We start from the raw sequence: 16,993 nt of genomic DNA, 5'->3' as shown, positions 1-16,993 counted from the left end.
GGGCTCGCTGCTGCAAGGTGGCGCATGTCTAGGCTTGCGGCTGCAAGGTAACGCCTTCCCTGTGGGCTTGGGCTTCGCTAAGGGCCGTTGCCGTGGTTGCTATCGTGGTGGCTGCCATGGTGATGCCCCGTGGGGGTGGTGCCACTCCACTCATCGTTGCGTTGAGCCTCATGGATTGTCATGGTTCAAATCCTTGAACGTAGGAGGTTCCGTTCATTGTGGTTTCTAAATTTCTATTCATTGTACTTTTCTTTTACATTTATTCAAAGAACTTTATAAAAAATTATAGGAATAAGAACATACAAAAAATCTACAAATGAACGAGAAATTAAAAACTTTGAATGCGAGAGTCTTCTTCGAGCGTGTGAATCAAACTCTCAATGAAAACACCAATTTCTGGATGCAAATTTCCGCCTTCTTCTCATTTGACGAAAATGCACCTACAAAATAATAACACCTAATATTAAGGCCAAAAATCTCACGCGCCCACGATGAATGGGGGGGCTTCGGCCAAAGAATCTCTGATGCCAAAGTTAGAATTTGAAAGAGAATGTGTTTGGGAATTTTTGGGTAGAGAATGGCTTAGCATTTTAGTGGGAGAATAGAGCTATATATAAGGGAGTGGCCGGCCTTATTTGGAGAATAGGAACTGCCCATATGTGATGGAAATATGAGTATAATTGCAAGATATTATGTCAATTAATCCTAAATTGAATAGGAAAATTGAGAGTTACCTTTTGAGTGAGGATATGATGAAGAGTGATGAGAGGGATTTTATTAAATATCATTTTGATCACCTTTGACTCTTCCTTGATTTGAGCCGTTATTGTCCGTTGCATGCGCGTGGGAATCCCGGTGTGTTTCGAGGGTAATTTTATCCTTTTAACCCAAAAGTCCACGTGTCGCCTCCATAATTTTTTTGATTATTTTTTGCTCCACATAGATGGTTCAAATCGTTAAAGTTCAATGTGGTGTGGATCCCACAACTTATCCTCATTTTTGAAAAATAAAAAATAAAAATCTCTTTCCTTAAAGATCCTGTATGATATATGGAGGACTCTAAGGCTCTGCTGCTTGGGATCACAGGAGCTACTACTACCCACACGCGTCGCCAAGCTACCAAAGCTACTCTCGCTCACAGTGCCATTTCCTTCTCCTGCGTTTGCCCTTAGTCTGAGGAACCCCCAGACAACCTCCTTGATGTTTTGTTTCCTGATTCTAACCCTTAATTTGCTGGTGTCCAGCTCGTTTTGCATGTTGCAGTCTTTTATTACTATTCTAATGAATATATGCCGCTGCTTTCAAAGAAAAAAAAAATTCCTGTATATATATGTATAGATGGATTATAAACAGTGAAATTTGGATGGTGGCTTTTGTAATCTATTTGTTTACAAAGTAAAATGAACGCGTATTTTCTTACCTTCAGTTTTTCATTTCATCTTTTGTCATTAGAGTTGAGGCTCATGGGCAAATTCTTATTTATTTGAAAAGGCTTATTATTATACGAATAAGCATTGAACACCTCATCCCTTCTTGTAACACGCAAAAGAAAAACCCAGCACTTTCTAACACGACATGATGATATGACACGAAAATGACACAAAAATAACGGGTTTCGGATCAACACGATAACTAATCGGGTCATTATTGGATGACCCGTTAATAATAGGTTCTTAACGGGTATACATGCGAGTAACACGTGGATAACCCATTTCGACCCGTTAAGAAAAAAATTATTTTGATAATTTTAAAGTTTAATTACTAAAAGATTTATTATAAAATACAATAGCCATATTAATATATACAATATATTCTATATTAAATATATAGTTTTGTATTATTATTCGATATAAGTTAAAAAAAATAAAAGTTTTAGTCATTATTTATTTTTATTATGAGAGTTCCTTATTATCATTACTAGGATAAATTTTACTTAATATGTTGTTGTCCAAAATTAAAATAAACTAGTATAGTATTTGTATAGGCAAGAACTAAGATGACATACATACAAGTACGAAAAATGTGAAAAAATATATAAACACTCGTGATTCATCATTATTCCTCCACAAGTAGATAATGTTTACACTTACATTATCATTTAGATTTTTTAAATCCTCAAAACCCTCATGAATAATGTTTTTTATTCGAGGGAAAAATTAATAATAATTATTGTACAAGTGTAAAAAATGTAAAAAAAAATACACACACACACACACACACACACACACACACACACAATCACTCATAGTGACAAGCTTTACAACTTTCATGAAGGGGTCAGCTTTGAAATCCAACACTCTAATCCATAAACCTTAAATTTATATTTAATCGTCGATTGTCATTTACGTTTTATTCTTCTTGTTGAATTTCATTTTTAAAATTTTCTTTTTTGAAAACATGATCATCTAGCGGATGTAAGAAGATGAACAATTCAGATCTTTGATATCACGTTTCGATATTTATGGTTAGCTGAAATATGAGTCGATGTCATATAGTTTGTTGAAACTTTATAAACATCAAGCAATATTTTCACAAACCGTAAAACTCTGAACATAATATCAACGATCCAAACCGTTCATCTTCCTACATCCTCTAATAGATCATGTTTTCAAAAAAGAAAATCCAAAAAAAAAAACAAAAGTTGATGAGAAAAATGAAGCGTAAATGTAAACAACAATCAACAGTTAAATTTTGATCTATGATTTATATGATTATAGTGGCGAATTTCGAAGTTAAGCTCTTCATGAAAGTTATAAAGCTTGTCATTACGAGCGTTTATATATTTTTTTTCTATATTTTTTACACTTCTACATTAATTAAAAAACTATTAAAGACTTTACTTAAATTACAGCCGTAATATAAATGAAAGTTAATATGTACCGTTGGATTCTATTTCACTTATATTATTGGAACTTTTTTGGACAAAAAAAACCCTTTCTCTATTCCATTATTTTCCAATTTTACCATTTGATCAAAACAAAATTCCTAATCCCTTTCTCTTTCCCTACTCCCGTAACCCTCTCTCCCGATCTCGTTGTCTGTTTTTCCTAGCCTTTCTCTCCCGCCGTATGTTCAGTTCTTCCGGTAGCCTCTCTCAGTCTCTCTTTTCTGCTCTCTCGTGCCGTGGACGGAATCATCCTTGTCATCTCTGGTTATCTCTACATCTCTGCATCTCTGCATCTCCATTGAATTGTGTAAGCTTCTGTTCCTAAATTTTACATCTTTGCAGTTTTGCTCCTTTTGATTCATGCCATTGAATTGTGTTGTGTTTTGAGTGTTTTCCCATTTAACATTTGAACATTTTATGGATTTGTTGTGGGATTTTAATGCATAAATGATTTTCTTGAGTTGGTATGGGAAAATGGTCAGTCTATGATGCAGGGTTACCATCTTTTAATAGCTTACCATCTTTTAAGAACCCGGAAAATCTAGATAGAGATGTAGGAAATGCCGGTAGACAAGAAAATTTGGGTCTCTAGTGGATTTTGGATTGGATGAAACTCCATTGTTCATGCCATCTTTTAAGATGGGTTTGAGTGAGGATGATGACACGTTGCCTTTGAAGGCACAAAGTAGGTGGGTGGTAAAGGATCACCACACCTAACCGTTGCATTTTTTAGTCTATCTTTCACTACCACACACCCACACGTTTGTACATATATGCAACTTACAAATGAGGATTATTAGGGGAAAAAACATTAGTTGTATAATTCCAGGAAAGGTGTAAATGAGAACTATTAGAGAAAAGAATAATAGTTGTATAATTTCAGGCTTATGAAGAAGATTAGATTGAACTGAATTTGCACAATTTTAAATTCAAGATTGAACCTGGATATTTTTGCATAATTTGCACAAATTAAACTAAATTTGAAAAGTTTTAAATTCAAGATTGAACCTGGATATTTTTGCATATTGAAATTTTAACATAATAGATTGAAATTTTATGCTTCCCCATGTCCTAAAATCATTTACATGCGGTAATGGTTAAAATGTGTGCAGAACGTTCCAAAAAGTTGAGTGTATATATCCATTATTGGTGTGTGTTCCTGCTTGTTCATGCTTTTATAAACTGGATTAAGTTCGAGTGTTCCTAGAATCCTACATGTTTAAAAAGCTATTAATTAATTTATACCCATTTTGTTTCAAAAGCAATGGATGCTAGAGATTCAAATTCAGTAAACCTTAGTGATGAGGTGTCCATGGAGATTATAATAGGAACAAAACAAGATCTTGGAAGCGAAAGTATAGACAATACAAATACGAGTCTTCCAAAGAAAAAGGTTAGAGCAATCAATTTAGGTAATCGAAAACTTCAATTTCTTGTTTGGAACACTTACACTAAATTGGATACTATTTTTGAAAATGGTAAAAGTCGTGCTGAATGCAAAGATTGTAAGAAAGTAATGATAGTCATCATGGGACAGGTAATATGAAAAGACATTTGAATACATGCCCTGCAAAGTATAATGTTGACTTGTTTATGTCGACATCTGAATTGTGTTCCCAAAAGTTTGATCATGTGGAACTTATTAGTAAAGGCAATCATCAAGGATAATCTTCCTTTTAGTTTTGTTGAACATAAGGGAATTAAGGCTTTGTTTGCATACGTATCTCCTGATATTAAGCTACCATGTCGAAATACTATCAAAGCTTGTGTGTTGAGGATGTTCAAAACTGAAAAACAAGCACTGCATAATTTGTTAGGCTTGGTTGAAGGTAGAATTTGTTAGACATCATACTTATGGTCATCTGATAGGAGCATATTCATGCGACTTAAATGGCTTGTTCTCGTGCATTTACGTTATGTTTCTTTAGTTATTTTAGTACTTTAAGCTATTTTCGTGTGTTTGTAGGTCCAAAGGGCTAAAGGAGCAAAAAGATGCATTTTGGAGACTTTTGGAGCACTTTTGGACTAAGGATGGATAGCTTATGCTTGGAGCCAAAGTGTTGGACGAAATTGAAGACCTAATTGAAGACCAAAGTGTTGGAACCTTGTTCCCTTTAGTTTTAGGACATTTAAACCTTTCCTAATCCCATTCATCAACACATGCATCCACATGCATTCACCCTTTAAACCATTAAATCCACATGCTTTCCTATTCAATTAAATCAGCCACATGCATTCATCATCATAACCTAGCTGTCATTCCACTTCATTGCACATGCATCTTCAAATAAATCAGCCATTCCACATGCATATTCAACCTAGCTGTCATTGCACATGCATTCACTCTTTAATTCACATGCATTTTCAGATTGTCCCCTTGCACATGCAGCCACATATTCATTGCACATGCAATTCCAACCCACATGCATCCTTTAATCATTCAAACATGCAGCCACATTCCCTCCTAGCTGTCATGTTCCCCCCATTTCACCTATAAATAAGCATCCATTGCATACACATTTCATTCATACACTCTTCCATATTCCAGAAATTCGTCAAAACCTCTCCACACCCTCATTGCAGCCACCAAAACACTTTTCTCCTCCATTGCAGCCACTCCAACCACTCCCCAAACCATTCACACCATCAAACTATCCTTAGACCTTGTGCTACAACGAAGAGGAAGAGAAGAGTGCCTAAACGTTCATACAATTCAAGTTTGAGTTGTTGGAATGTTTAGGTGTTTCTTTGATTTCAATGTTTAATTTCAATACTCTTTGTTTTGTACGTATGAGGAATGGAAGAGAAGAGTGCCTAAACGTTCATACAATTCAAGTTTGAGTTGTTGGAATGTTTAGGTGTTTCTTTGATTCCAATGTTTAAATTCAACTAAACCCCCCTTGGCTAGGGGGGAATTCGAAATATATGTTTATGCTTGCATTTTGATTTGATTACTTCTAATTGCGTTTCATAAGTTGTGGATTCAATTTGTTTAACCGTTTGATTGATAACTTATTTATGTATGTTTATTGAGAATGCGCGCTTAATTTTCATGCATGAATATGACGCTAGAATATAAGTGAGTTTCACCTAATAGTTACGAACTTATATTCACAAGTAGTGGAGGTTGCTTATAAACAATCGCGTTAAACAAATTCTTGGCATAAGTTTCATGCAATCATAGTAACGAATGCCTCGTCAACACTTATAATTTTCATAGAGCGTAATGATTCTTGCTTGTACCTCTTCTATGCATTCATGTTGAGGACTTGTGGGGAATGTTTTGAATTGTCGCATGCATCATCCAATTCAATAACGTTAGGAAGATTTGAAGGTTAATTAGTGCATCACGGTTAACTTGGGGTGTTGAGTATCATAGTTTATTGAAATGCAATTGGAAATCATTTTATTATGCAAGTATAACATGTATGGAGATGAACCCCTTAGCTAGCCTTCATTCCATTCAATTCTATCACACATTCACATTTACATTTTGCTTTTACTTACAATCTGTTCTTTTAGTTTAAATTCGTCAAAACCTAACCCCCCCTTTACTTTCTTGTTCTTTAGTGTTTAGACTTTGTTTAGTTTATGTTTTAAAGTGTTTTGATTCAATTTATTTCCCAAAATTCGTCCAAATTCACCAAAGTGCTCAAAACTGCCCAGAAAGTGATTTTAAGGCTGTTTTGAGTGTTTTGGGTGATGTTTGAGTCTTTTGGTTTGTTTTAGTGTTTTAAAGTTTAGTTTTGCATTCTTTGAGTCTAGTATAGTGTTTTATATTGTTATTTTACGTTTGAATCAAGCCATAATCCTAAATTCGTCCAACATTGGGGTTAAGGTCAGAAACTGCCTAGTTAGTGTTTTTAGGCAGTTTTGAGTCTTTTGAACTTGTTTTAAGTCCTTTGAGTCTTTGTGAACGTTTTTAACTTTGTTTTTATGTTTTTGAGTCAAATCCAAGTGATTAACAATCCCTCCTAATCCCCGGTCCAGAACGATCCCTACTTATACTTATACTACAATTGACAAAAAGAGGGTTTAATTTGTGTGCGTATAAATCACGCATCATCATCTCAGTGCACTGATGGATATCTTGCACTTACTGCTCACTTTGTAGACAAGGATTGAAAATTGAATAAAAGAAATATAAGTTTTTATCACATGCCTCCTCTGCATACAGGTGTTGCATATGTGAGAAAATAAGTGCGTTGGTAACTGAGTGGGGGATTGAGAAGAAGTTATTTTCTATTACGTTGGATAATGCTTCTTCAAATATTTGTTTTGCTAACATTTTGAGGAATCAATTAAATATTAAAGGTCTTCTCTTGATGAATGGTGACTTCTTTCATGTGTGTTGTTGTGCTCATATTTTGAATTTGATAGTCCAAGATGGACTTAAAGAAATTGATTCTTCGGTGGCAAAAATCCGTGAATGCATCAAATATATAAAGGGTTCTAAGGCTAGGAAACTAAAGTTTCATGAATGTGTTAGGCAAGTAGGGATATTGGATAGTAAAAGAGGTTTAAGACAAGATGTCCCTAGTAGATGGAACTTAACCTATCTTATGCTAGATGGTGGTATTTTCTATTGATATGCTTTTATTAATTTAGGATTGAGTGATTCAAATTTTGAAAGTTATCCTTTTTTTGAAGAGTGGAATAAAGTGGTGAAGATTTCAAAGTTTTTGGGGGTACTTTTATGATGTTACATACTTATTCTCTGGGACAAAGTACCCCACATCAAATTTATTCTTCCCTAAAGTGTTTGTAATTCAGTTTCAAATTAAGGCAGCCATTGATGATTGTGATAGTTTCATGAATAAGATGGGGGATTATAAGCACATGAAGTTTCAGAAGTATTGGTCAGATTACAGTTTGATTATGTCAATTGCAATCATCTTGGATCCTCGTTATAAGCTACATTATGTGGATTGGGCTTACACAAAGCTTCATGGTGTGAATTCTATGGAATATAAAAATGTTTATGGCACATTGACTGCTCTTTTTAATATGTACTCGGAAATATTTGCTCGTCTTAATTATTCAAATATTCCAATGAACTTGGCGCCTAATCATCAAACATTGTAAATCATTCAACTAGTAACCATAATTGAATGATTTACAATGTTTGATTTTTCTATATTTAGTTTATGCGGAAGAGAGTGCTAATGTGGAAAGCATCATTGAAAACATTATCAATATAACTCTTGAAGACAATATATCAAGCCAAAGTTCCAATGTTTTTTTTATTATGCTCTTATTTTGGGTATGTAAATATATACTTAAAAGAAAATTGCATTTTTATGTTTTGGATGTGACAATATGGTATGTATATACTTATTTAGTATTATGTTTTTCATTTGATTATTTATTGGTTTAAAATATATTTTCCTTAACGGGTAACGGGTCGGGTCATATTACCTGTTAATATTATCGGGTCGATTTCAGGTCGGGTCATTTTACCCGTTTATTTTAACGGATGTTACACGACACGACCTGTTAAGATATCGGGCATGACACGAAAACGACACGAACATGGAAAATGTGGATGCAAATTTTTGCCTTCTCCTTCTTGGACAAAATTACACCTACAAAACAAATCACACCTTTGGTCAAGGCCAAAAAGCTTCACACGCCCACGATGAATTTTTTGGGGGGGGGGGGGGGGGGGCTGGGGTTTTGGCCGAAGAACCTCCGTGTTTGGAGAATTTTGTAGAGTTTTGCAAGAGACTTGGAAGTAGTTTTTTTAGAGAATTGAGAGCTATTTATAGGGATATGACCGGCCCTCTTAGGAGAATAGGGACCAGCCATTTGTGGTATTTTTTTGGGTGTAATTTGTAGTTAATTAACCATTAATAGATTAATTAGGTAATAAATCCATTAATTGACTAATTAACATAATTTAAAAGAAATGTTTTGGGGGTTATGGAATAATTACCTTGTGGAGAATATAGGATAAGTGTAGATGAAATAGTTTTGAATTTGTTACCTATTTTGGGCATTTTTGACTTGGTTGATGGATGATTGCCCGCTACTCGCGCGTAGGAATCCTGGTATGCCTCAAGGGTATTTTTGTCCTCTTGTACCCAAAAATTCACGTGCCGCCTTGTGATTATTTTTGGCTCCACAAATACCCCCACACTTGTTGGGCTGCTTGAAAAAAAAAGGCAACAGATGTAAAGATTTTCTTACTTTAGGAAACTTTGGGCTGCTTCCTATTTTGATGTAGATTCCCTTTTTTTTATAGGAAATTAAATCCTTCTAGGAAAGGGAAATAAATTTCTCTCAAAGCCTATTTAAGTCTACCTTAAGTGGGTTATTAAATTAACTTTGAAGAGTGATTTATTATACCCTACAAGAGAGAGAAAACTTATAGGATATTTGTTCCCCCTCCTCTAGCAATCTTCTACATCTTGCCCATGCAAAGGACTGTCTTTCGTTGCTTTCTTCGTTTTCTCCATGCCGCACTGATGTAAGAAAATTTTCATTTTTCTTGTCTTCTTCATGGATAGTGTTGTTGCGGGGCAGCTGTCAGGGTGGTGCGACATGTCGGTTGGTAGGGGCCACAAGTTGACTTGGCATGGGCTAAGGAGATGGTTTGGCAGAGGCCACTTGTGCTGCTTGGCTTGATTAAAGCCATAAATTGGCTTGGCATGGGCTGAGGAAGTGGCATGGCATGGGCAACGATTTTGGCTTAATTTCTCAACTGCCGTAGATGGAACAGTCAAGGATGGAGCTGCCAATATCAGAGTTGTTGAAGATGAAGTGTCAGATGAGCAAACTATTAAGTGTAAAAGTGGCTGCTACCTCTTAACCATTTGTTACCTAGTTGATCTTTAAGCATTCGATCTTTTGAGCTATGTGGCCTTCTCACATTAGAGAGCTTACCCAGATCGGTGTCAGGGATTTAGTTTACCCTCTGGCACTGAAGAGCAATTAGTTTACCCTCTCGCACTGGAGAGTAATTAGTTTATCCTCTCGCATTGAAAAGAAAACTCATATGGGTGTCGGGGAATTGGTTTACCCTATCGCATTGAAGAGCAATTAGTTTATATTCTTGCACTGAAGAGCAAACCTTTTTGGGTGTCAGGGATTTGGTTTACCCTCTCACACTGTAGAGCAATTAGTTTATCCTCTTGCGCTGGAGAGCAGAACCTTTTGGGTGTCAAGAAATTAGTTTACCCTCTCGCACTGGAGAACAATTAGTTTATCCTTTCGCGCTTAAAAGCAAACCCATATGGGTGTCGGAGAATTGGTTTACCCTCTTTTACTAAAGAGCAATTAGTTTATTCTCTCGCATTGGAGAGTAAACCATTTTGGGTGTCGGGGAATTAGTTTACCCTCTCGTACTGGAGAGCAATTAGTTTATCCTTTCACACAGAAGAGCATGGAAATCATTGTCGTGAGTGCAGCTGAGGAAAGCTAGACTGCTGGGACAACCGAAATAATCCTTAGCCTACCCCTGGTTCTTGGTAGTTGGGCTGGTGTGTCCTTCTGGTACTCGTCTGCCCTCAGCATGCCATTAGGCTGAGCTGCTACGTTTGTCGAAACAGAAGTAGTCTTTATATCCAGCAATCTATATGGGGTAGTCCCGTCTGCTCGATCTTGTCATTGAAAGATGACTCGCTTATGTTGGTTATGTCTCATTGGAGCGCCTTATCAATAGCTTCGTTGCGCGGGAAATTGAGCAATCGCTCGGTCAGGAGCCTTTCTACTTCTTCATGAATTTGCCTTTATTGGGGGTGGCAAAGCTCTCAGCTGCCCCCAGTCGTGACCTGCTGGTCTAGGCTACTCTTCCATGTGTTCAGCTCATCTATGCCACGGCTGCGGTGGGTGTGGTATGTTCCTAATAGGTGAGCGGGTAACTCGCAGGCTGCTGGTTGAACCTGAGCTGGATTGAGTAACTGCTTCTCTCTGCCCGCTATGTTGCCTACTCTGATGTGAGGTGGATGATGCTCCTTGCGGGCCTTGCCACGAATAAACACTTCGCCTGGAAGGTTGCTCATATTGATTATCGGAGTATGGCCCCAACTGTGAGTGTATGTTTGTTCATGGGCCTAACTGAGAGTGCACGCTCCTCCACACACTAAGACGAGAGTATACGCTATCTCGGGGGTCCAGTCGGGAGTGTACTCCGTTAGAACACTCGGTTCGTGACTGGTCAAGTGACTGCTTGTTGGGATGCTGTGGAGAAGTTCGTATGCCCTTGTCCTTCTTCGGGACACCTCGTCCGGAGCATGTTAGATCTCGGTGCATTGCAATAGTTGATTCATCAAGGTTGTCTATTGTGCAAAAGCGCTTTTCAACTCTATGACTTGTTGAGACAAGTGTTGTTCGCCATTTGGATTGAAAGAGCTTGGAAGGAATATGCCTCCTTGAGCAGTGGAAGTGTGGTAGGCTCCAGGCACGAGATTTGAATTGGGAAATATGAAATCTACGGAGAAACGTGATGAAAATGCCCCCGGCTTGATGGTTGGTTTGAATGGTTGAGATAGTCTTGGGCCGATTTGGGCTACTTGGAATGCTGCGGGAATAGGCTGGAGCAGGCTAGGCCACGAGAGTGGGCTGCTCGGCAGGAACAGGCTAGGTCACGGGAGTGGGTTGCTCAGCATATGATGCACGTGGGTGCAAGGCTTGGGCTCGGCTTGGTAACGCATTGAGCGTGGAGTGACATGGCTTGGGTCGTGGCCTTAGTGCTGTGAGCCGCCTTGGATGGCACGGCTCGGGCCGTGGTGGTGACACTATGGACCTCACCATGGATGGCTACCGTGGTAGCCATCGCGGTGGTTCCCGTGGTGGAAACTCGTGGTGGTGGTGCCGCTCCACCTATTGTCACATTTAGCCTCGTGGATCGCCGTGGTCCCATCTCTTGAGTGTTGAAATTTTCATTTGTTGAATTTTCTAAATTTCTAACCATTGTACTTCTCTTTTATGTTTTATCAAAGAATGTTTGCAATTAAAAAATTCTAATAATAAGAACGTATGAGAAATCTACAAATGGACACGAAAATAGAAAACCTTTGATGCGAGAGTCTTCTACAAGTGTGGGACTCAACTCTCAATCAAAGCACCAATTTGTGGATGCAGATTTTTGCCTTCTCCTTCTTGGACAAAATTACACCTACAAAACAAATCACACCTTTGGTTAAGGCCAAAAAGCCTCACGCGCCGACAATGAATTTTGGGAGGGGGGATTAGAATTTTGAGGGAAGAGTGTTTAGAGAATTTTGTAGAGTTTTGCAAGAGACTTGGAAGTAGTTTTTTGCGAGAATGGAGAGCTATTTATAGGGATATGGTCGGCCCTCTTAGGAGAATAGGGACCGGCCATTTATGGTATTTTTTGGGTGTAATTTGTAGTTAATTAGTCATTAATAGATTAATTAGATAATAAATCCATTAATTGACTAATTAACATAATTTAAAAGAAATGTTTTGGGGCTTATGGAATAATTATCTAGTGGAGAATATAGGATGAGGGTGGATGAAATAATTTTGAATTTGTTATCTATTTTGGGCACTTTTGACTTGATTGAGAGATGATTGCTCGCTGCTCGTGTGTAGGAATTTCGGTATGCCTCAAGGGTATTTTTATTCTCTTTTATCCAAAAATCCACGTGTCGCCTTGTGATTATTTTTTGTTCCACATAAAACACGACATGAATGTCGTAGTATTAGCACTAAGTGGCATAATATATTATCTGAAAAGTTTTATTCTTCAAAAGCACAATATTTTGGATTTGGAAGACAAGATCTAGAAATCTAAAGCCTGACCAACCACGGACTCGTGCTCCTGTGCTTAAATAAAGCCTAGTACTAGAAAAGAGAGCATCGGTTTGACAACTGCAGAATCGTCAGAATTGGTCCCTGACCGTTGGTCGTTGCGGCGCATTACCAGTTTACCATTCAATAAAAACGGACGCCTAGCTAGCTAGCTGAGATAAACATGAAACCCCATTCATCAAATCAATTCCTATATAATTTTTCCTGATATATATTGAGTGAAAATGGAAGGGGAATCGAAGGTGGGTGGGTTGTTCATTTGTAATATTTGAGTAAGTCTAAGACAATAATCAATGTATCAAGAATTCAATTGAAAATCCTACACTAAAGTTAACGCGTTGAAAATTATTATATGGTCTCACAATATTAGCTAATCACATGATGCAAAAGTTGATGTGTCCATTCTTTTCTTTTCCTAAATTATTACGGTGAAGAGAATGAGATTTAAACTCTTGCTGTAAGTATTGAAATATCTACCATAGATGCCTCATAGTCGAGGATATATCCTCTTGTATATCTATAATACGTGGTGAGTGCTATACACACAAATGCAATATACCAGTTAAGTACAGATTTTCTCTCCACCATGACCTCCTACTTTCAGTTAAACAAATCATCACACTGCTGATTGTGGCAAACCTTGAATTATCTAATAATCGAATTTATTATCTACAACGAATCAAATATTACGTATTCATTCAATTGTCCAAGCAAGTTGATGCTGATCCTCTGCCAAAAACCCAAGAGTTTCAACTGCAGCGAAGGCTAGTTCTGCAAACCTCACCCCTTAAAAGTCCCCTTAATAACACTAATGGTCCTTCTCCCGCACTTATTACGTACTCCTGAGCACTGCTGGTATAAGCAGTCTGCATGGATTATGATGGCTCGCGGACCACATGCCGGAGTTTACAATTAATTATAAGATACAAAAAGTATAAAAAATTTCAAAACAAATGAAAAATGAAAGGTGTAAAAGAAATGGGGATATAATATAAGGAAAACTAATGAAAAGTATTTGAAAATTTTGAGTTTTAACGATAATGACAAAATAAAGAGTAAAATGAATAATATCAAGATTGATTTTTTAGTGTAAAAATATAATTTTTTATTAAAATAAACAATACTATAAACTTGTCATTAAAATTCTTTATAATATAACCGGTGTCGGTGTATCTAGGACGGGTGGGATTGTATGCTCATTTAAACCTCGGATAATTTTCAGTACAGGACAACCGACGATATGATGTGGTGCTTCATTTGCTGTGCCTGCTTTTTTAAACAGATCGAGCGATAAGCTGCTGACTACGACACCTTGTTTTTCTTTTGGAAAAGTAGGACGCTTCTTCCTCGAATAATTACATAGGGCAACTACACTTAATTTGGACCTTGGTTTGGGACTATAACGCTTTGGTCTCTGATTCTTAATAATTGACAACAACATTTTTTAAAGTTACAAAATGTTTCACTGTAAAAGCTGATTCTCAGTCCATCAAACTATCAAGTTAATTTACTACTACAACTTGACCTGACAACTAGTAAAGCTGTTTCTTGCTTATACGAATGTTCGACTAGCCACGCTTGGGTATTTTTTTCATCACTTTATAGGAGGTTAGGTTTTCTTTGACAAAAAGTTCTTATTTATTTGATTTAGGACAAGATACATATCAATTCTAATGAAGAAAGATGAAGAAAATAAAATGTTTCAAATTCTAGAAAAGAAGAATTAAAGTTCAGAAATATTGGATTCAATCAATATGACTACAGAAAATACAGCAAGAAAAATTCAAATGTCATAATTGGACATATAATATGTTGATTTTGAAGAAAATTGTGGGCAGATCAAGACTCATAATTTACCATGAGCCCATCGTGTTTAAGCCAAAAAACGATAGTTTAGACTTCCAGAACCACAAAATTAAGTTTGTAATAAATTTTAGACTTTTCAATTGCTTCCACTTAATGTCTATTATTTGCGTTTTAATTTCTTAAGGCTTTTGAGTTGTCCCGACATGTTGTAAACAACTTTTTAAGTTGTGGTTGTTTCCCATTGTAATCATCAATTCAATCTTCAAAAAAAAACTCTTTGAGATTTCTCTCAAACAACTGGTGGATTCCATAGTTTAGTTCTACAAGGATTTATGCTTGTAATCCTTCTTATATCGTGATGCGATTATTGTTCATATGGCATTCAAGAATACACTCGTTGCCAAGGTCCAATGTAGAAGAGCATCTTCCATAGTATTATTACACCACCATCGTGGTTTCAATGCCAATGATCTAATGCCATGTGGATAAAGATTTACCCATGATACTATATTATTGGTATGGGATGCCACGATACCCTGCATAAGTGTCATATGTGTCATTCTCTCAATGTAGAATCCATGCAAGCACAAAATGAATCCAAGGAGTGTCACATAAAAAAAATAACAGTCGACGTGATAATTAAACAGCCCGAGTGGCCAATAATTAATGTAACAATTTGTTACCAATTTTTGAAAGACAGCAACCCCAATATTACTCATCCTATATATGAGAGAACTTGTGATTAACTATCATGCATGCGGGTGATACATATATAATTGTTGTACATGAAAATGGTTTGAGAGAGAATGAGAAAATTCCATTAGATGTTGAAAATATTGGTGGATTAATGAATGCCCGTATAGTAATGTGGACTTGGAAAATGAATGAGAATTGTATTTTTAAAAAGTGTGTGCTGTAAATTTCAAGATGTAATTAATACGTTTGTTTAGAGTTGCTCTATAAATAGAGCACTCAATGTGCTATCAAAATATACTGAGAGGAAGAAAAGATCAATAACATTAGTATCTATCCCTCCCTCTTTTATTTGTCATCCCCTTGTGTTATAGTTACAATGTGATATTTTACACATGCTTCGCTCAAGTCACTAGTAAATGTTATATCTCTAACCTTTACGTATTTATAACACATTATCAGCACGACTATCTAACCATTTCTCATTTCTCTTCGCCGAAAGAAAAAAAAAAAGTTTCCTCTAAGGATTTTACTGTTCTTCTTCTTCCTTTGCCTCAACTGTTGGATATACCTTCGCGAAGAACTATTTGCACCATGTCTGCTTTTAGTTCTCAACCTAACAGTTACGTATATCTTTGATTTCTTGTTTGGTGTAGCTCTTGATTACTAACCCAATGTTTATTTATGTTGATTTTACTGCAATCCAAGATGGTGCAGTACAATCGTCCATCTTGAACTGCAAATTTAATCTTATTGCAATCCAAGATGGTGCGGTATCATCGCCTATCTTGGACTGCAGATCAAATTTTACTGCAAATTTTAGGTGGAGTGGTATAATTGCTCACTCTACCTTGCATATTTAAATTTGCCTGCTACTTGAGTGGTGCGGAATAATTGCCCATTCTATGTTATGTTATTTCAATGAGAATGGTGTGGTACAATCGCCCTCCTCATTTATTATGTAAATCTCGAGCTAGAAGTTTTGAGTGCTTATCATTTTGGCATGAAGATCAAAATAAAAAATTTGTAAGAATCAGAAGTTATAACACTACATACCTCCAGAATACATATTATTCCAAGTTCTTACACATCTTAGTTTTTCTTTTAGAATAGAAAATGACAAACTTGGCAAAACTTGATTTTGTTGCCCTGGACATTACTGGGAAGAACTACCTTACCTGGGTAATGGATACCAAGATCCATTTGGAGGCATGGAATCTTGGAGAAACAATTAAAGAGGAGAACAGTGCATCTTCTCAAGATCGGGCAAAGGTCATGATCTTTATCCGTCGCCACCTTGATGAAGGACTAAAAAGTGAGTACCTACAGTTAAAGATCCATTAGCTCTCTGGAAGGCATTAAGAAACATATACAATCACCAGAAAACGGTGATTCTTCCAAGAGCTTGTTATGAGTGGACTTACCTAAGGATCCGGGATTTCAAGTCAGTGGCTAAGTATAATTCTACGATGTTCAGAATTAGCTCCGAGATGAAACTCTGTGGGGAAACCATCATTGAGGAAGATATGCTGGAAAAGACCTTTAGCACTTTTCATGCCTCAAATGTACTCCTACAGCAGTAGTATAAAGAGCAGGGTTTCATTGAATACAACCAGCTGATACATGTGTTCCTGGTAGCTGAACAAAACAATGAGCTATTGATGAAAAATCATCAGCCCCGACCTACTAAATCTGCACCATTCCAAGAAGTGAATGCTGCTTCCCTTGAAATATACGCCATATCCTCTAGTGGCAATAATCATAAACGCGGACGTGGCCACAAGCAAAGAAGGTGAAACAGGAAAGGCAAGAATCATGGTGTCCAGTTTC

The sequence above is a fragment of the Pyrus communis genome, chromosome 1, assembly GCF_041283825.1.
Source record: "Pyrus communis isolate YQ-2024b chromosome 1, ASM4128382v1, whole genome shotgun sequence".
NCBI lineage: Eukaryota > Viridiplantae > Streptophyta > Magnoliopsida > Rosales > Rosaceae > Pyrus > Pyrus communis.
This window is presented reverse-complemented; position numbering follows the sequence as displayed.